General features: G+C 45.8%; 1 protein-coding gene across 4 annotated transcripts in view; it reads right to left on the bottom strand.

Moving 5' to 3' along the window:
* Positions 1 to 15,703, bottom strand: part of LOC143335896 (unconventional myosin-VI) — a 115,007-nt gene extending 99,304 nt beyond the window's left edge. For all 4 annotated transcript variants that reach the window (XM_076755563.1, XM_076755566.1, XM_076755567.1 and 1 more), the window contains exon 1: positions 15,506 to 15,703. The gene's annotated coding sequence lies outside the window, so the exon portion shown is untranslated. The remainder of the gene's footprint in view (positions 1 to 15,505) is intronic.
* Between the last annotated feature and the right edge of the window lie 2,281 nt (positions 15,704 to 17,984).

Here is a 17,984-nt window from a genome sequence, read left to right as displayed (position 1 = left end):
TTGGCTTAATAAACCATCTTGTGCACACAAAGGTGAGGAGATTCTCACCTGGATTCCTTTCTGAATGGAGCCTTGTAAAAAGGCCTGAACAGTGTGTGGCCTGTTTCAGGGACGGCACGACGTCTATATGTAGACCAAAGGTTGCTGGTAACTCATTGTCAGGGCTGTAAAACTTCCCAAGCCAACAAAGTACTGCAATGCATTTTTTTGTGATATAAAAAGGGACCAGCAGATCAAATACTGCTTTAACAGTGATGCCTGTGAAGTCAGTCAGTAGGTTATTAAAGGCGTACGTTGGTTTGTAGCACTTACACAGCCAGGTAACGTACGTGTTTGGGTAGGTGAGACGTTTACACAGGTAGGATTTTAGAAAAAAGTGCGTGGGTAGAGGGCGTTTTCAGTGGATAGGTAGGTCAGGTTGTTTCTTACTTGCGTAGGTTTTATGGGAAGATTAGCCTATTTTTTAAGGTAGGTGAATAGATGATAACGTAGGTGTGTGGGCAAAGATATAGTTAGGTATTTAGGTAGGTAGACAGTCTGGTAGGTAGGTAGTTTTTTCAGGCAGGCGGGCGGGTTGCTAAAAACTAAAACTGGCCTCGTCAAGTCAAGAGACCCTCCAATATCAAAGTTTCTATGAAGAGAGTTTCCTCTGCTGCTCACAGGACAGCTGGCTGCGACCACAGTTTGGAGGTCAGACCGGAGGCTGATGAGTCACTTCTGGTGTGAAATTCGGGTTACAGTGACTGTCTGCACATATTATCTGACCCACAGCTCACAGACCAGGATGTTTAATTCAGACCTCACTGAGAGGGAAGCTGCACTGACAAACGGATAACTGAGGACCAGGAAGACTCACAAAGATATCTCTAAAACGGCAAAGATAGGACGTCAATATCTATCCATCGCATTTCCTGGTGAACCCAGTCAGGAGGGATCGACCTACTGTTTCAATCAAATAGATGAAAAAAATGGTTCAATTTCAGAGTGAAATGGCGCCATAATTTCTACCTCGACAGCGAACACAACGTCAACGGGAAGACTCACCGGGATTCTTCAATAAAGACAAAAGACAATATTTCAAAGTGAAAATGAAAAACCATGTCAGCATCCCTCTGCTCCACCATCAGCCTCACAACGATCAGCCCACATTCTCCAACATCTCAAGTACAACTGCTAGTGAAGTGAACACAGCATGAAAAGTAAAGTCCACGTACCTCAAAGTACAGTACTTGAGTAAATGTAGCCGGTTAATGAAAACATTTAATACTCCCGCAGGGAACATTCATTATTCAAAATGTCTGCAGTGCTGCTGCTGCTGCAGGGCGCTGTGGCTGAACGTGTCAGCCAAACAGCTTTCAGCATCGGCCTCCAATCCACATCACAGTTTTACATCATAAACTGCTTCAGCTGAAGTTGATGCATTTCTGCAGAGCCATCAGGTTAGAGGGTACAGTCAGTATTGAGTCTGACTGCAGCGCTGCAGGCTGTGAGAAGACGAGTTCAAACCTGCTGCAGCTGCTCTGTTCGGCCCACACACGTCACATCTTCATCACACAGGAAGTGATCGCCTCATCCCCTCCTGAGCTGCTGAACCGGGCCGAGCAACACCAGCAAAACCTCCGCCTGGACGAACGTAACGCAGACGTTATAATGTGGGTCGTTCCAGTTAATGATGTTTGGCTGCGTTCATGCAACCTGGGAAATTACACACGTGGCTTCCTTACGGAGACGTGCAGCGAAACAGCTGTTTGAACAGTGGATGAATCTCCAGGTGATGAGGCGTTCACTTCCACATCAACAGAACCTGTGGCCTTGAACACATCACGACCTCAGAAACTGCTGTTTGGCTGTTTTGTAAACATACACACTGAACGCAGCACTAATGAGTGTTTTTATCTCCACTCCAGCTCATATTTTGGGTTCAGTCTCAGCGCTCTCATCAGCTTACTTCCAGCAGCAGCAGGCAGCTGCAGCTCCGCCTGCCCGGCACCAAGCAGCCAGTAATGAAGGGAGGATGTAGCCAGAAGCTCAGGTCCAAACTTCGTTTTCAGGGATAAATCTGTTCATTATTTTTTCGGTTAGCTGCACAATCTCTAAATGTAGGAAAAAGCAGAGCTGATCACAATTTCCCAGAGGCCAGTTTTGTCCGACCAGGAGTCCAAAACCCAAAGATATTCTGTTTAAAGTTCTACAAAACTTAACTGTGGCTGTGGAATAGAAGAGGAGATACATGATATAAAATACACTCATGTAATATTAATATATGTATTAACGTACAGCGCACGGCAGCTCGGCCCAGTGTGCAGGTGCACATCCTGATGGCCTGGCGGCGAATTCCTGACTTCAAACTGAAATTTTCTGCCACTAAACTTGAAAAGCTTACCTTACTCCACTGCTAAGTTTGACCAGAACGAGCTAAATTTATCATCCGAAAGTCTCATCCAATTATTTCTGGTTTCACCGACAAACCTCCAGCTGATCCGTCCGGTCTGCGGCAGCTCATGCAGAAAGCACAAAGTACCAACAGCAGTCAGCTAATGGCAGAGCTGAGCCTCGACTGCAGCACTTACGATCACATTAATGTCTTTTTTACCAAAGCCTTCAACTAAAATGGTACACTCTATTTGCAGCCGCTGGCCTAAATATTAAAATCCTGCGAGCGAAGGCTTCACAGCTAACATGTATGGAGCTGTCAGCATCCTCTGGAACATTATTTCCATTAACATCCTCAGTCAGGTGAAAAATTAAAGATGCAACCAGAGCTGAGAAGTGAAAATCTGCCGCTGATTCCCAAAGCAGCCACCAGAGAGTGAGTCAGACGGCGTTACTGGTCCAGCAGACACACAAGCATTATGCTAATGGCAGTGCCACTAAATTGCCTTTTAGATTTTGGACTGGGGGAACAGTGAGTGAACACGTTAATTAGAGGATGAAAATGCAAATAAAGCGGCAGAATAAGTTCTTTTTCCTTTAGTGAAACAGTCAAAGAAGCTGAGAGAGAGAGAGGTTTCTTTATCAGCCGCTCGCACCTTTAAATTCCTCCCTCTCCCTTTAAATAACACTGATGCTGCACACGCAGGTCGAGTGATGCGTGTCACATGTTCTGAAGGCACAGTTTACATGACCTCAAACATCGTCTTCTGTCCTACCAACATTTACCATCAACGAAGAACTGAACTGCAAACCTTTTACTCCTGTTTCAGCATCTTTGATTATCAGCTGTGACTGGAAAACATGGGATTTCCACACAGTCACACAGATAATAAGTGTGTCCTGGTCATAGTGCAGTAATAAAACCACAGGATGAGCTGCTGACAGCTGCGTCGCACCGGACGGCAGCAGAGAGGGTTCAACCAGCGTCCATGCTGCTATCTGCAGCTGACGCCGACTCGACAGCCACGCTAGCAGCTCCGTGAGGCTGCACTTACACACAGCGGCGCTTTGAGCTAAATGCTAACATGTTTAAAAATTGTGCTTTTGTTAAGCAGGAATAATGATTCCCATGTCCAGCGTCTTAGCTTAGCTTGTTAGCATGCCATCATTAGCAGTCATCAGTTCTGCAGGAACGTGGTCATAAACCAAAGTAAAGGATCATTAAAGTTATATTATATTTCATTCTGAGGGGAGCGTGAGCCAAACTTCATGGCAGTTCATCCAGCAGCGAATGTCTGCACAAACTTTCATGAAAATTCACTCAACAGTTGTTGAGATATTCCAGTCTGGACCAAAGCGGTGCACCTAGCCGTGCTGCTAACATGGCTAAATGTGCTATGAGCTGAACTGAATGACTGGATTTGATGCCAGCATTAAAGAAAAGGCTTTTTTCCTCTTTCTGTCTACATAACGCAGCTGCCCTTCACAGAGCTTTGACTTCTGCAACTAAGAGCTTCAGTATCTGGTTAAAGCTCAAAGTCACTCAGTGTTTACATATTCAAATACACCGATGTTAAATTACCGGCTGTTTGTTCTGCCGTGACACCTGAGCCCAACCTGCAGAAGAGCAGCAAAAAGAAATGTGACATAAAATTCATCTTCGATATAATATTTCTGACTGCGGACAGAATCACCATTTAACTAAAAAAAAAGGTGTAAATGAACTTATTCCTTCACAGATGGACAAACTGTTTGACATAGTGGACGCTGCAGCACTAATTCATATGACAGGTGATATAAAAGGGGACTTTTGTGGGGACGGTCGGTGTGTCTGAAGCGCCGGTGCAGAAGGAAAGGTTGTCAAAACTCATCTTTCCAGTCTGCAGCTGCCTGGATGCACTGAAGGCCAACAAGTGTGAATGTGAGCACGATGAGCATCAGTTCATGTAAATTTTCCCACGACGTGAACAATGTTTGATTCATCCTCTCAGCTGGGTCTGTGTGAACCAGCAGGCCCTCGAGTCAAACAGTGGCCGATTATTTTGGGATGGAGTCACGCCGGCAGGTCGTCTTTGCTCTGTGGAAACGTGAACTTTACGTTTTACGCACTATAAACCAATCAGAGCCTGTTCAGCATCTGTTACTGAACATTAGAGCTGAGCTGAAGACCACTTAGGCCAAGACCAGCGAGGCTGAAGGGGGGCGGCCCGGGCGGTGGATTACCTGCAGTTTGGGACAACATTAAATTAATTGCTTCAGCTCTGATCCACCTAATTGTTCCTACTGGCTTTTTAAAGTGTCTTAAATCAAACAGACTAACAGGTAGTGCGTATATACTGTATGATCTGTGCTGTCACACCTCCTGACTGTGATGAGACGATCCCTGCGCTCGTGGACGTATGTGTGCTTAAAGCAGCATTACGTGACTATTTTACCATAAAATACATAATTGTGAAGCTACGCTGACTTTTAACGGGGACAACGGTGCCTCCTTCATTCCCACCATGCACCTGAACGCCTCTTCTTGCACTATGAAGCCCAGAGGACGACAAACACAGAGGACAGCTCTGCTCTGACATGTCAAATGAGTGGAGCGTCACCAAGCAGCTCACAGCAGCGTTAAAGTCTGCGAGGGGGGGATCCTCCCCGCGACAGAAAATCCTTTAAAAGCAGATGATGCGTTCCAGATCAGAGCGTAAAGAGCAGCGCCGCAGCAGCAGCTGTTGCTTTGTGCGCCCGAGAGGACGACACATTTCGCAGCGGCGGCGGAGGAAGCGCCGCTTGAATCGCCTGCGGTTATGTGTGTCGACCCACTCCTCCGCTGACAAACAGCTGATTGTTGGATCTGCGTCGCCGCTCTCTGAGAGCTCACTGTCCAGGCCGATCGGTCCCGTCACGTGGTGAACAGAGAGCCTGTGATGTGTTCAGGGACAATAACCCAGAGGGCAGATTGACAGTAACAGAGACACAGCAGGCTAAAAAGGCCTGACCTAAAATTAAACTGCACTGCTCGATTTTTGGACCACTTGTTTCTGAAACATCGGCTTCCCCTGAACCACTGGACATAAACACTGTGGAGTTAAGCAGAGCTAAAAATGGATTAATCGATTAGTGGAATGACAGCCGATCTACGGCAGCCAATTAATCCTCAAAGTCATTATTAGAGGAAAAATCTTATACAATTACAACATAAAACTGCTCTTTTAATTTCAGTTTTTACTCTCATCATGAGGCTTTGAGCAGCATTTGTGTAGGAAATGCTATAAATAAAGTTTATTATTATAATATTCTTAATAAAGAATACACAAAAACAATACTATATCAAACTTGAACTGTAAACATACACATTATACACATTATACACATTAAAATATAGTCAATAAAACTTAATGTACTGCTTTATTATCCACAGCTGATAAGCTGTAAGCTGACATCAGAACATGTGCGATAAACCAGAGCGAGACAATCAAATCAGCCTGTTTGTGTGCTGGTCAGACACAGTAAACTGCTCAGATCTGAAGTGATGGCACCTCATTAGATACCTGACATTTCCAGCCTGCCTCACTGGAGGATAATTAACATCAGCTGTCGGCCTCACGCTGCTCGGTTTTATCATTTATTCTCTAATTATGCAGAATCGACGGCCCGCCGCTCGCTGCAATGACTCATTGGTACCTCTGATGGGGCTGATGAACTTGAACTTTGCACAGCTGATGGCCTACATGTCGGTTATCTTCACACGAGCGATCATAACGATTCTATTTTCTGTTAACAAGCCTCGTGTTTCCTCCTCCGTCTCCCACGCAATCGCATCGTGACATTTCAGGAAATGGAAAAGTGGGTGCAGAGAGCAGCCGACTCTAAATGTGTCGTGTTATCTGAAATGTAGAGGGATCTTCTCATGAATCACCCAGCTTACATCACTGTACTGGCAGGTATGACTGCTGTCCAGCAACAAGAAGAAAAAGGCCTGAAGCTTTCAAGTTGGCGGAAGACGCTCGTATTAAAGAGAGAAGATGAAGATTAAAATGCTGTTAGGACACTTAAAACAGCCTCTGAGTCTTATTTCTACTCGTGAGTTTGAGCAAATCAACAGTCTTCAACATCACGTTGGGCTTTCATAGCATTTGCAAATCTGCTTCAATCCATTTTGCTGTCTTCACTTTTTACAGACTATTTACAGAGGACTGATGGGGAGCTTCATCATCATGGAATGACAACTACCACCTGAAGATCAATATCAGCTCAACCAATCAGCTCATGGTGGACTGCGATGCTTCAAACATGGTCGCTGCTGCAGACTTCAGCAGGACAAAGTGGAGCCAGTTTGGCAGCCTGCTGAGGGGCTGGAGGTGCGCAGCCTCTCGCCTGCAGCTCCTGGTTTTCCATTAGTCTCCGACAGATTTAAAACTGATGCTCTGATGGAAGAAACCTGAAAATAACTGCTGTCTTATTTGCTTTAGACATAACCTCTGAGTCCAGTTCATGTGGCTTCCTGTGGCTCCTTCACAATAAAAGCCGCTCCCTGTTTTGCCAACAGAATGCTTTAACTTTGAAGCAGCAGCAGGAAGTGTTGTGCGGTCGTTCAATCCACCTCCTCTGCAGCTGCAGGTGAGCGTAAAGCAAACAGTGAGTCACTAAACAAACCAAGCTTTTGGCGTGTGATCAGACTTTCAACTCTCTTTCTGTCTGAGCCTTGTGGCTTCTATAGAAAACGCTGCTGTGTCAGGACTCGACAACGTCAGGCCGCATTCTTTGAAGCGATTAACCTGCTGCGGCCCCACCCTCGGCATAAAGTCACCACAGCGGGGTGTGTTAAAGGATCAGAACATGAGCAGGTGATTCCTTTCACTGAACCACAAACTAATCTGACACTCCCAGCACAGACGCAAACACACACAAAGCAGGCTCGAGGTGAACCATTAAAAATCTCTCGCTCGCTCGTCTCTTCTGCGACCAGGCCGGAGCTTCATTTTGATGATTTCAGCAAAGCCGTGGAATTTCCTAAGTGCTGACGCTTTACAAAGTCCCTGTAATACAGTTTAAAGATTGACGAGAGTCATCCTGCTGAAGGCGAAGTCTAACACCAATAAAATGTGTCATAAGTAGCTCAAAGTTGTACATTACACAAGGAGCCAGAAGCCCTCATCCTCTGCAGCGCATTAAGGATTCTCTTTGACTGCTGACAGCAGCGAGGAGGCGTTCAGGCACTCCTCCTTCCTCCTTCAGACAATCCTTGGCCTGCAGGCAGGTCAGCACTGTGGAGGTCAAGTTGTGACACGAAGGTCACCTTTCAAATCCAACTCATTCAAAACGTCACTGCTGCTTAAACCATCAGCGGTCAGCGGCAGGTGACTGCAGCCTTACGGGGCGTTTCCCAGGTGTGACCGGTGAGAGCATGAGTAATCACACCGACAGGAAGAACAACATCAACAAAAACTGGGTGGAAACTGGTTCTCAGCTGTGGAAGAAGCATTCAGACCCTTAGCACCATACCACAATTTAAAACAGTCTATTTAAAGCCCTGCATTCGAGTAAAGGTGCATAAGTTTGATCAAGTAATATCAAAATGTACTCAAGTATCAGTGTTGTTACTATTATGGGACTAACCCTTACCCTAACCCACGCTATCAGCTCTTTAATCTCAATAACACTTAATGTGAATGCATCCGGACAGTCATCGAGCCTTCGCCTTTAACACACGTGCTAGCCAGATGTTGAAAATGTGTAAATGCATCTGTCTCGGTGGACGCATCCACTCACGAGGTCTGTCCTGTCTGTCCACTGCGCTAAAGCTACCCTGGAATTACACAGTATGGGTGAGCTAGCTAGCGAAGCTGTTCCTGTTTTAGTTACCAAACAGCTTCAGGCGCCTTGAAGATGGACTGCAACCAAGTGTGTGACGTGTCGAACCAGGAAGTAAATCCATCTGGATCTCATCTGGAAATAAGAGACACTTAAAAGACTCGTGGCAGCTCGGACCGTCGCCCTCACCTCCTGCCAGCAGTCCATGTTGGTTTCTTTTAACCGTGACCGAAATCTCGACCTAATCCAAGTACCTTCACCTGCCTCAACTTGTTCTTGCAGTGGTCACATGGGCTGTTTTGGGTGGTGCCGACAAAAACAACCTATTTTATCTTGTAAGCATGAAGAAGAATTAAGAGATAAAAACAGCAGTCACAGCCCGCCTCATCTGTGGCTGATAAGGTCGCTCATTATGGGCGTCGTTGCAGTTTGGGCTTGACTTTGTCTTCCAGAAATCAGTCTGACAGGTCAAATACTGTCCTGGCGGTGAAAATCTTCCCCGACCCTCACGTTTTCTCATAATCTTGGTAATCTGTCCTCTGTGCGGTCACTTCCTCACAGCAGATTATTACACTGGCGCATTATGCAGACGCCCTAAAAAGAAAGAGAGGAAGTGTTTAGCTTGGCGTCCTCTCCACCGAGACACCGAAAGACCAGGCGGACACTGAGGACAGCGCGGATCAAAAGACCAGAGCTGCATTGCCGCGTTCAGCCAAAGGCATCTTGGGAAAGCACACACATTCCGTGTGTTTGCAGTCAAGAGAAAACTGGTTTCTCCTCAACGTTTCCAGTGTGGACGACAGTGCAGTTGTGTAACAAATCACATAGCAACCAAGTGTGGAGGACCAGTGGAGGACTGGCTGTGCACCAGTAACTGCTAAATATAACGAGCAGGAAACAGAAGGTACCTGAAGGAAAAGACCGCTGTGATGTGGATGAGACGGCTCTAATTTTAGAAACGTTCTGAATTCAAAGTCTGGGTACAAATCCACCAGAACGGCTCCGTTCTGATTAAATGGTGTAAAATAGCAGCTTTTCTCGTCCACCGGTGCCAATGTGGTCTCAAAAACTCCCCGACACAAAGACAGGTTTGATCACGGAGCTGACGGTTACAGGGATGATAATCACCGTCGCACCGACAGCTGAGGATCTGTCCTTCTTTAGGCCTCACAGCTGATGTGACTGACTCTCCTTTGACGGACACATTGGACGTATGAGAGGACACAAACTGTCTGTGAACTGGTTTGGCCCAGCCATACGTTTGCACATAAATGATGCATAAAAGGGTGATGTAACTGAGTCAGATTGGCACATCATTAATTGTCTGAGGAGAACCTGGACCGACTGGAGCTCATCGCTGAGTACATGCGAGAGGAAAACCACCAGCGAGGCCTCGGGAGACTCAGAGGAACGAGGGAGGAAGGAGGAGGAGGAGGGTGAGAAGGCCAACATGTTGAATATTGGACTGAATACAGTTAAATGACTATAAAAATGTTTGTCTCCTGGTTCCTGGTGTTCACGTCCAATCACGTGGGAAGCAAGCTGGACATCCGGCTGTGGATGGGAAGCTTGGCTCCCAGTCAGGTCCTCTAAGTCAAGTCCATAAGACCTGCTCTGCAAACGTTTGGGCTGATCAGATGGTGAAAACAGCTCAGACAAGCTGAAGGAGGATGAAAGAAGAGGCACCATAATATATTAAAATGTTGTTTCTGCTGTTTGAAAGCAGCTGCACTGGTCTGACAACCACTGCACGATGGCACTAACAAGCTACGGCTAACCCTGCTAGCTTAGCTGCCACAAAGGTACCACAGCGTGCTCCGGTCACATCATGCAGACCATGATTTCAAGCAGCCGAGAGGTCAAAGCTCTCACATCAGACTCCTGCTGTAAACACTGAGTGAGCAACGCGCTAAGCTAAAAAAATCCATTATTGACACGAAACAGTGTTATTAAAAAGCAGCCGTGAATATCAGAAACAGTAAAAATGATTTGGGCCACTTCTATCGAGTGTGACTGGGATTGTTTCCATGGTGGGATGTGCATTGATATACATCATTTATCTGTATTATCAGGTGCCAAAATATGTCAAGGATTGAAGGCTGATATGAGGGTTTGCTCAGATTCTTGTTGTTACCTGACCAACGTCACCTTTCTCCCACTGACCCCTGAGCTGATTCATCAACAGAACATCAATTAGCAACTTTTTAGATCACTGACTGATCATTTAATCATATTTTAAGCAAAAATGACAACAATTTGATGGTTCCTTCTTCATAACAATCTCAAGTTTTCCTGTTTTTGTTGTCATATATCACAGCAAACTAAATATTTTTTGAGTGTTGGTCTGACAAAAACAGAGATGTGAAGATGTCAAGTTGAGCTCTGGAAACTGTTGATTACCTGATGAATCAAGACACAAAACAGCTAATTAACCCATAATGACAATAACTATTCATGTGCTTTCTCATCCAATCATTGAATTAATCTTCAGAAATATTAGTAAAATACTTTATTATGAAAACAGTCAACAGTTGCAGTTAAATGCATTCAACATTTAGAGGCATTAAAGTGACAGTTTGGTCTAAAACGCAGGTTGATCTCAAACTCTCAAATCGACATTACAAGAACGCAGCAGGTACAAGTACAAGGTTCAGAGCTGTAAAACGCTGCCAGCAGCTAAAAACAAGTACTCCTGTGTCATTTGAATATTTAAGAGAAGTGTTAAAGAGAGCCGGATTAACTCGGGTCAAAGTCCTCTTGGAGCGAAGCCACAGAAACTAATGAGCAATGTGACAGAGCAGCGCGAGGAAACAGCACTTCAGCTGCATTCAGCAAACAACAACAACGACAACAACAACAACGACAGCACTGATCGGTGTGGATGATCAGCTGGAAGCAAAGGAGGGACAGTTTTTCACAGCGCATCGCTCTCATCATCATCTGAAACAAACCCGGCCTCCTCCCTCGTTATCCCCCACAATTCAGCGTGCGTGACACCAGGGCAGCCGCGCAAAGGCCTCCCTGCTCACACGGAGGCCTCCGGTTTCAAAGGTCACCAACATGTGATCCTGCCGGGAGGAGCGGACCAATGGCTGCGCCCTCCCTTGCCCCGGTTACGGCCGTCGCCATCCTAATGACGGGCTGGGCTCGTTTGCATGACGCGGCGGTTCGGCCGCGCACGCGCCGCACGGGCTGAAAGGAAGGCGTGTGTGACAGAGCAGGTCTGCTGCTCGAGACAAAAACCGGTGATTAAGGCTGACAGAAGACGGCGACGACCGCGTCTGCTGCTAAAAATACACGTCTGCAAACATGACCATGGAAAGCAGTTACACAGGATGTTTTTGGACACAGAAGCTTTGACATTCATAAACGCTCTGATTCTCTCTGCAGGCTTCTGATGTTTCTGATGTCTGAAGGTTGACCCAGAAACACTGATGGTGTCGCAGCATCTCAGGGAGGGAACTAATGCTTTTTAAGCCGGCTGACTGGCTGATACAGCTGATCTCCAGGTGACCCAGAGGTCAAAGTTCAGCCCTCGCTGAAGGTGAACAGAGCATCCTGATGAAGTGTCACTGACACCGCCGGCTAAACGCTGTCAGTGTAAGCAGATGGTAACTGTGGGCTCTTTTGTGGGAAAAGCTAATGCTGCTAACTTGCAGCTATTTTCAAGGAATCGCTGACGGATCCATCTATCGCTCAGACTTTCACTTAATCAGCTCAAGAGTTCAATCTTTCATCAGAAGATTTCATCATTAAATCAGCAGCTAAAAACATGTGTTCATTCTTAAACGACATGATACAAAGAAGAGCAAACCGATGACATTTTTGAAGCTTTAACTTCGACTCGACTTGATTAAAGGCCTGAATAAAGTTAATTTAAATGCCATTTGAACTGGTCTTTAAAGAGGAATGTAGCTTCTCATCTGGAGTGAGACGGTAATCCGACCCAACTCCAGGAAACAACTTCTAAAATGCAAAGGTTTACGGGTATGAAGGCACAGATGTCGACATTCGATAGCCAGCGGAGAGTTACGAAGCCGACGGAGGGAAAATGTGAGTTAAGATGATGCGATTTGAAGCGTCGTAGAGGCTGAGGAGCACATCTCCACTTCTTGATGAAGGTAAAGTGATAGTCTTGCCAGGTGAGGCTAACGTTAGAGGCTGGATTCAGTCCTGTTTTCTCTGCCTGCCCACCAAAAAAAGGGATCTACACGTGAGCCCATGTGACTTCTGTTTACGAGCCCTGGCTCACTGCGTGAACCACAATCCACCACCAAAGTGAGCTCCTTCCTGGGTGTCTCAGCTCCCTCAGAGACCAGAAACTCCCCCCCGGAGCGAGGAGGCCGGGCTCCCAGACGGCATGTAAGTCGACACTCTTCATCGCCATCAACAAGTCTGTGGTCTGCCCAGTGTGGCGTGACTAATTCAGCTCACATTCCCCTAATTACAAGGGCTGACAGAGGGTGGGGGGGGTCCCAAACCCTACATAACCACCTCCACCTCCTTTAATATATCTCCATCAGAAACAAGATATGTGTGAAACCTCCTGCTCCATCATCCGCGGTGAGGAGAGAGTGGATGCTGCAGGGAGGTTAGCGTTCGCCTCTGAACCAACACCCACATCTCACATTCTGTCGCCAATTAAAACAGGTCAGTTCTCTCATAAATGGCTTCTGGAGGAGTGACGGAGCCAATCACGGCCTCGGAGAGCGTGACTGAAGTGATGTAACGATCACACTGGGACGTTTTAAACGTAGTTACAGTCAGCAGCTTAATCGCTGCTCTGACGGCCTGCAGGCAGAACCCATAACAGCAGACGTTCTGAGTGGAACCAGCTCTTTTCCATCCGCCCGGCTGGCTAGCAACTAGCAGTTAGCTCACCGGCTGCAGCAGAAACAAATGTTTGACAAAGACACACAGACTGAACTCGCTTTCGGAAACTTAGGTGCACTCTGGGAATCTGCATTGTCATACGTACTTTAAAACATGCATTTTTCAAATGTAGTCTGGTGTTGCACCGGTGCTGCGTAAGAGGAGAGAAACGTTTCATCGCAGGATGAAGGTGATCGCTCAGAACAACTCTGTACTGATTTACAGCGACCCTTCCCTCTAAAGGGGACACATGGATCCAAGTCATGCCAACAAAATGCCCCCCACAGCATAACAGGGCCACCAGATCCCCTCACTTCAGGGGCCAAACATTCAGCTCTGATACACTCCAACTTCCACAAAGACTCAATCTCTTACATCCACAATACACTTCCAGGATATCCCAGGAATTCCTTGACTAGCTTTCCTGACAGTCTTCCACCCCCAGCTGCTTCCTCCTCAGTGTTACAGTACGTGAGGACACAACACAGCTGTTTACAGAGAGAAAACACAGAGCCAACATCCACATCGTGATCCATCATTCATACTGCCATGCGCTGAAGTCAACAAGTTTTATGAATGCCCAGCTTCCTCATGCGTACTGGGATATCTTAAGTGGATGAAGATGCATATAAACAGCTTATCCTGAGTTTTGGACGCGAGCCACTACCCGGGATGCCAAGCACATTTCATGGGTCACATCTCTGCAGCCAAAAAGAAGGCGTGTTCACACGTCTTACTTTAAACCATTTACTTGTATTCTGCTATATGCGTATCTGAGGCAGCAAGAAAGCTCAGTGTCATCCAACTAATCCAATAACCGTGCAGTCATTCAGGATCATTTCCTGAAGAGGACTTTGATCCCTGAAGTTCCTGAACTCAGGAAGTTACAAGAAGTACTATTGTGTTATGGCTTTCTGCTGCTAAAAGTCAATACGGCCATAAAAGAAGGTGAGCAGGGAGCGAAAGTCCATGTCCCGTCAGAAATAAGGTTTGCTGTAAGAGAGGCCCTCACCCAAACAAATGCATGTTAGAGTAACACTATTCACAGCACTATGGGGGTGATAAATGTACACCACGGGTGTTAAAAATAAAATAAACTGCATATGCATCCATAAAGAAACATTACAGTGACAATGCAGGATGTAGTAAAAGCACAACATAATGTGCTTTTTGAGTCAGATTTGCTTTGGGAGAATGAAATGACCATAACAGTGATTTCAAAGCAGCTTCAGCATAAAAAAAAAAAAAAAACCAAGCTCAGGACAAACACAATGAGAGCTCTTATGTAATCGTCCAACACAGATAAAAGCACTGGCCGAGTTTGTTCCCCGCATCCAGACTTGTGAGGATGCCACACTGTCTTTTCTTATCGCCCAGGCAGTAATATCACAATGGCCAAAGCCACCACCCTCAGCTTTGTTTCTTATGCAAAGCATGTCCATTGATTCTTCTTCCCAGGCTCAGCAGCAGCAGCGGTGGGTGTGTGTGTGCAGGCAGGCCGCAGCCGTGCTCATATTGTGAGATCTGACATATTGGTGCTGCTGCTGTACAACAACACGGCCTCTCATGTCATGAACGCACCACTGAATTCTGCCAAGCTCTGTCCCCTTTGAGCTCCCTCTCATGTAACGAGGCTCGTGCTGAATGCTCGTTGTGATACGTGCCCGACTCTAGCTGGCTCACGCTGGACCAAACCTCCTTGAAAAAATCTGGGAATTTGGAATCGCGTTGCTTATCAGCTATACACACACGCTTTGAACAATGAATCATCACTTTTTCTGATTAAGGAGACAACTCTGGTCAAATCGGCAAGCCTATCATCCACAAAACGTGGCTATTCTCAAATAATCCAACTTTTAAATGTTGTTTGCCGGTTATTTCCACTACGTTCTTTTACCAGAATACACCGTTTGGAGGCAATGGCTGCACCGTTGGCTGTACTGAAAAAGTTGAAGCCGTACTGAAATTAAAGGAGGCACTGTGGCTTCTGTATATGCCGAATTTTAGCTTATCACCTATTTTTTCAACTACATATTAAGCGATGTATACTTACGTACTTGCCTCTGCTGATTGTCCAAAAGAACTTTAAATCGACAGATGTTTGAAGGAAGTCTGGGGCGACTGCTCTAAACAAAGCTAGACAAATATAAGCACGACTTCTGTTGATAAAAACGTTAAATTTCGCACCGCCGAGCGCAGGAATGATAGAAACCTGGCGGCTACTGTGGTTTGAGGTAAACCACGGTTTCTCTAAGGATTTGTACCTCAGCTCTCTGCTGTGTGTTGACGGTTTTCCTTCTGGGAAAGCTACAGTGTGTGTTGACAGCCTCCCTGTGCTGCTCGCTGCTAGCACCGGGACGCCGCTGTGTGTTGTAGCCCTTCAGCTAGCTAACATCACCGCCTCACTGCGATAAATTCTCCCCGGTGCACGCAAACGGCTGCCGGTGTTGCCTACCTCGTTTGCGCGTGAACTCCCGGGACTCCTCGACTCGCTTGAAAGAAATTGTGTCTTTTGAACAAAAAAAATCCCAGAAAGGAAGCGCACGTCCCAAACGCAGCCGTGCCGGGTGTCTCCAGATGATAGATGTCCGCTCCGGCAGCCTGGGCCACACTCTCCCCGCCCTGCAGCCTCCGACTCCCGCAGCAATCCTGGGAAACTGGCCCCGTGACGTCACGAGCTGGATAAATAGTCTCGGGCAGCGGGAGTCTCCCTGCAGGGGGCGCTGTCCGGGTCAGCGGGGCTTTTATTCACGCCAGGACATCCAAGGTGGGGCACATGAGCCCTGGCAGGTGCAGGCACGCGTGCAGGTGGACTTTAAAGACGCAAATGATGGTCGTCAAAGAGTAACTCACCCAGAAACAGTGGTGGATGAGGTACTCAGTATCCAGCAGTCATCCTTTATTCAAGTAAAAGTATTAATACCACACTGTGAAAATACTCCTGTATTGAAAATGTTGTTTTAGTAAAAGGATGTTAGTGTACTCAGGGAAATGTATTAAAAGTAAAAGTGCTCAATGCAGTAAAATGTCATGTGTGAATGTTCTATTATTAGATAATATATCATGAGTTTATTATGACTCATGCATTCATATAAAAGCAGGATTTTCCTGTTGGAGTGGGTTGAGGTGGAGCTCATTTTGAACTCTTTTGAATGAGACTGAAACTAATGATTATTTTCACTCAGGATGAATCTGCTGATGATTTTCTCCATCAATCGGTTGTTTTTAAGCTCATCTTTATCTTTCATTCTTGTGGAAAACAGTCCTTTCAGGATGAGATGATGAGCGTAAACAGCTGTGTCATCAGCATATATTTGACAAGCAGCTCTTTTACAGCATCTTTGGAAATCATCGCAGTACGTACAAGCAGAAAAGCAGAGACCCCAAGATCGAGCCTTGTGGAACACCTCTTCAGTTCTTCACTGATTCTAATGTGTTGAAAAAAGGGTAGAACAGAAGTTGGTCTGTAATTGCCTAATTGGTGCTCAAAGGTGGAGCCAAGTGTTTGGATCAGTGCAGGATCGCACCCAAACACATCTTTGCCTTTGTTTTACTTGACTTATTGAGCATTTTCTCCACTTTCTCTTGGTCGGCAACCTTAATATAGAAAGACTGCGATGAATCTGCCACAATAACCTGTGGTTTGTGGAGTGAAGCAGCCCTTAAGTTGTAATCTCCACTGCTTCACACACTCTGCTGGCATATGTGACATGTGAGTAATACCTTCGGGAAGGTTGGGGATTAACTGGGATAATGTCAAAGACGACAACAATGGTGCTAATCTCTGTCTGCTGCTGCACTCTCGGCCGCTCACTGAAGACAAAGCAGTCACATTAATGACTGAAATATTAATGATACAATTATTTTCATGTCAGAACAGTAATAGCAAAAGGACCAGATGAGACTCTGGCACCATAACATGTTTAGCACTTGTGAGTACATACTTGAGGACACACCCTCATTTAGTCTGAGAATAATCTGCTTCGTTGTGGTTAAACTGAGCTAACTTCATCCACTGAAGAAGACCGTGAGACGTGGCTGAAAGCCCTGAAAATAGTTGGAAGTCTTTCATAAATCGAGCAGTTAATTTATATTTTATACTTTACTTTTGTCAGGATTCACATGCGCGAGCTCATAAGTGGGACGACAAAACACAATTCAAGAGTCATGAATGTTTTAGTGTCCAGTAACTTAACTCTGGGTAAGCCCTCTCTGTCTGAAGAATAAGTCACTGAACACCAGACTGAAAGCCGAGAGCCGCATTTCATAACAAAGCACCTGTGACAGCACGAGACACACCTGCCCTTTAAAGACAGCACACCTGTCTGCACCTACATGACAGTCATTTAACTGATGCCACTTTTCAAACAGACCTGGAATGAGGCGCTCAGGAGAGTTTAGTCCTTCATGAGATGATGTTCAGACTAGTGGTCTCTCAACACTTTGACTTCCTGTCTGAGGCTCTCAGCTCCCATTGGTTCCTTTTAACAATGTAAAGCTTTGAAAAAACTGTAGTTTTAATCAAATGTTATTCAAATAAGAGGAAATAGTGCAGCTGTCGTGTGTCAACAGCTAAGCTCCTCTGCTAAGGTCCACGTGTCACAGGTATTCCTTACATACCTGACGTCTTCCTACGAGGCAAGTTTGTTTTCAGCTTTAATCGGTTAGCATCTGACGAGTTTAGCTGCAGTTTCAGGTAATTAAGCGTTCGGCTGACGACGTCACAGACTGAAGAATTATCACACAACTGAAATAATTTAGTGTTTTATAACTTAAAATTTGATTTTTCCCTGCAACTCCTGTACAGTAACTCAGCAGCAAACAACTCACACATTAACTGGTTTACAGGTTTAAATGTCAATTTACAGCTTGAATTGGCCTCAAACCAGCAGCAGGTTTAACTCAAATCTCAGACATGACACCTTTAGAGGCAT

The sequence above is a fragment of the Chaetodon auriga genome, chromosome 18, assembly GCF_051107435.1.
Source record: "Chaetodon auriga isolate fChaAug3 chromosome 18, fChaAug3.hap1, whole genome shotgun sequence".
NCBI lineage: Eukaryota > Metazoa > Chordata > Actinopteri > Chaetodontiformes > Chaetodontidae > Chaetodon > Chaetodon auriga.
This window is presented reverse-complemented; position numbering and strand designations above follow the sequence as displayed.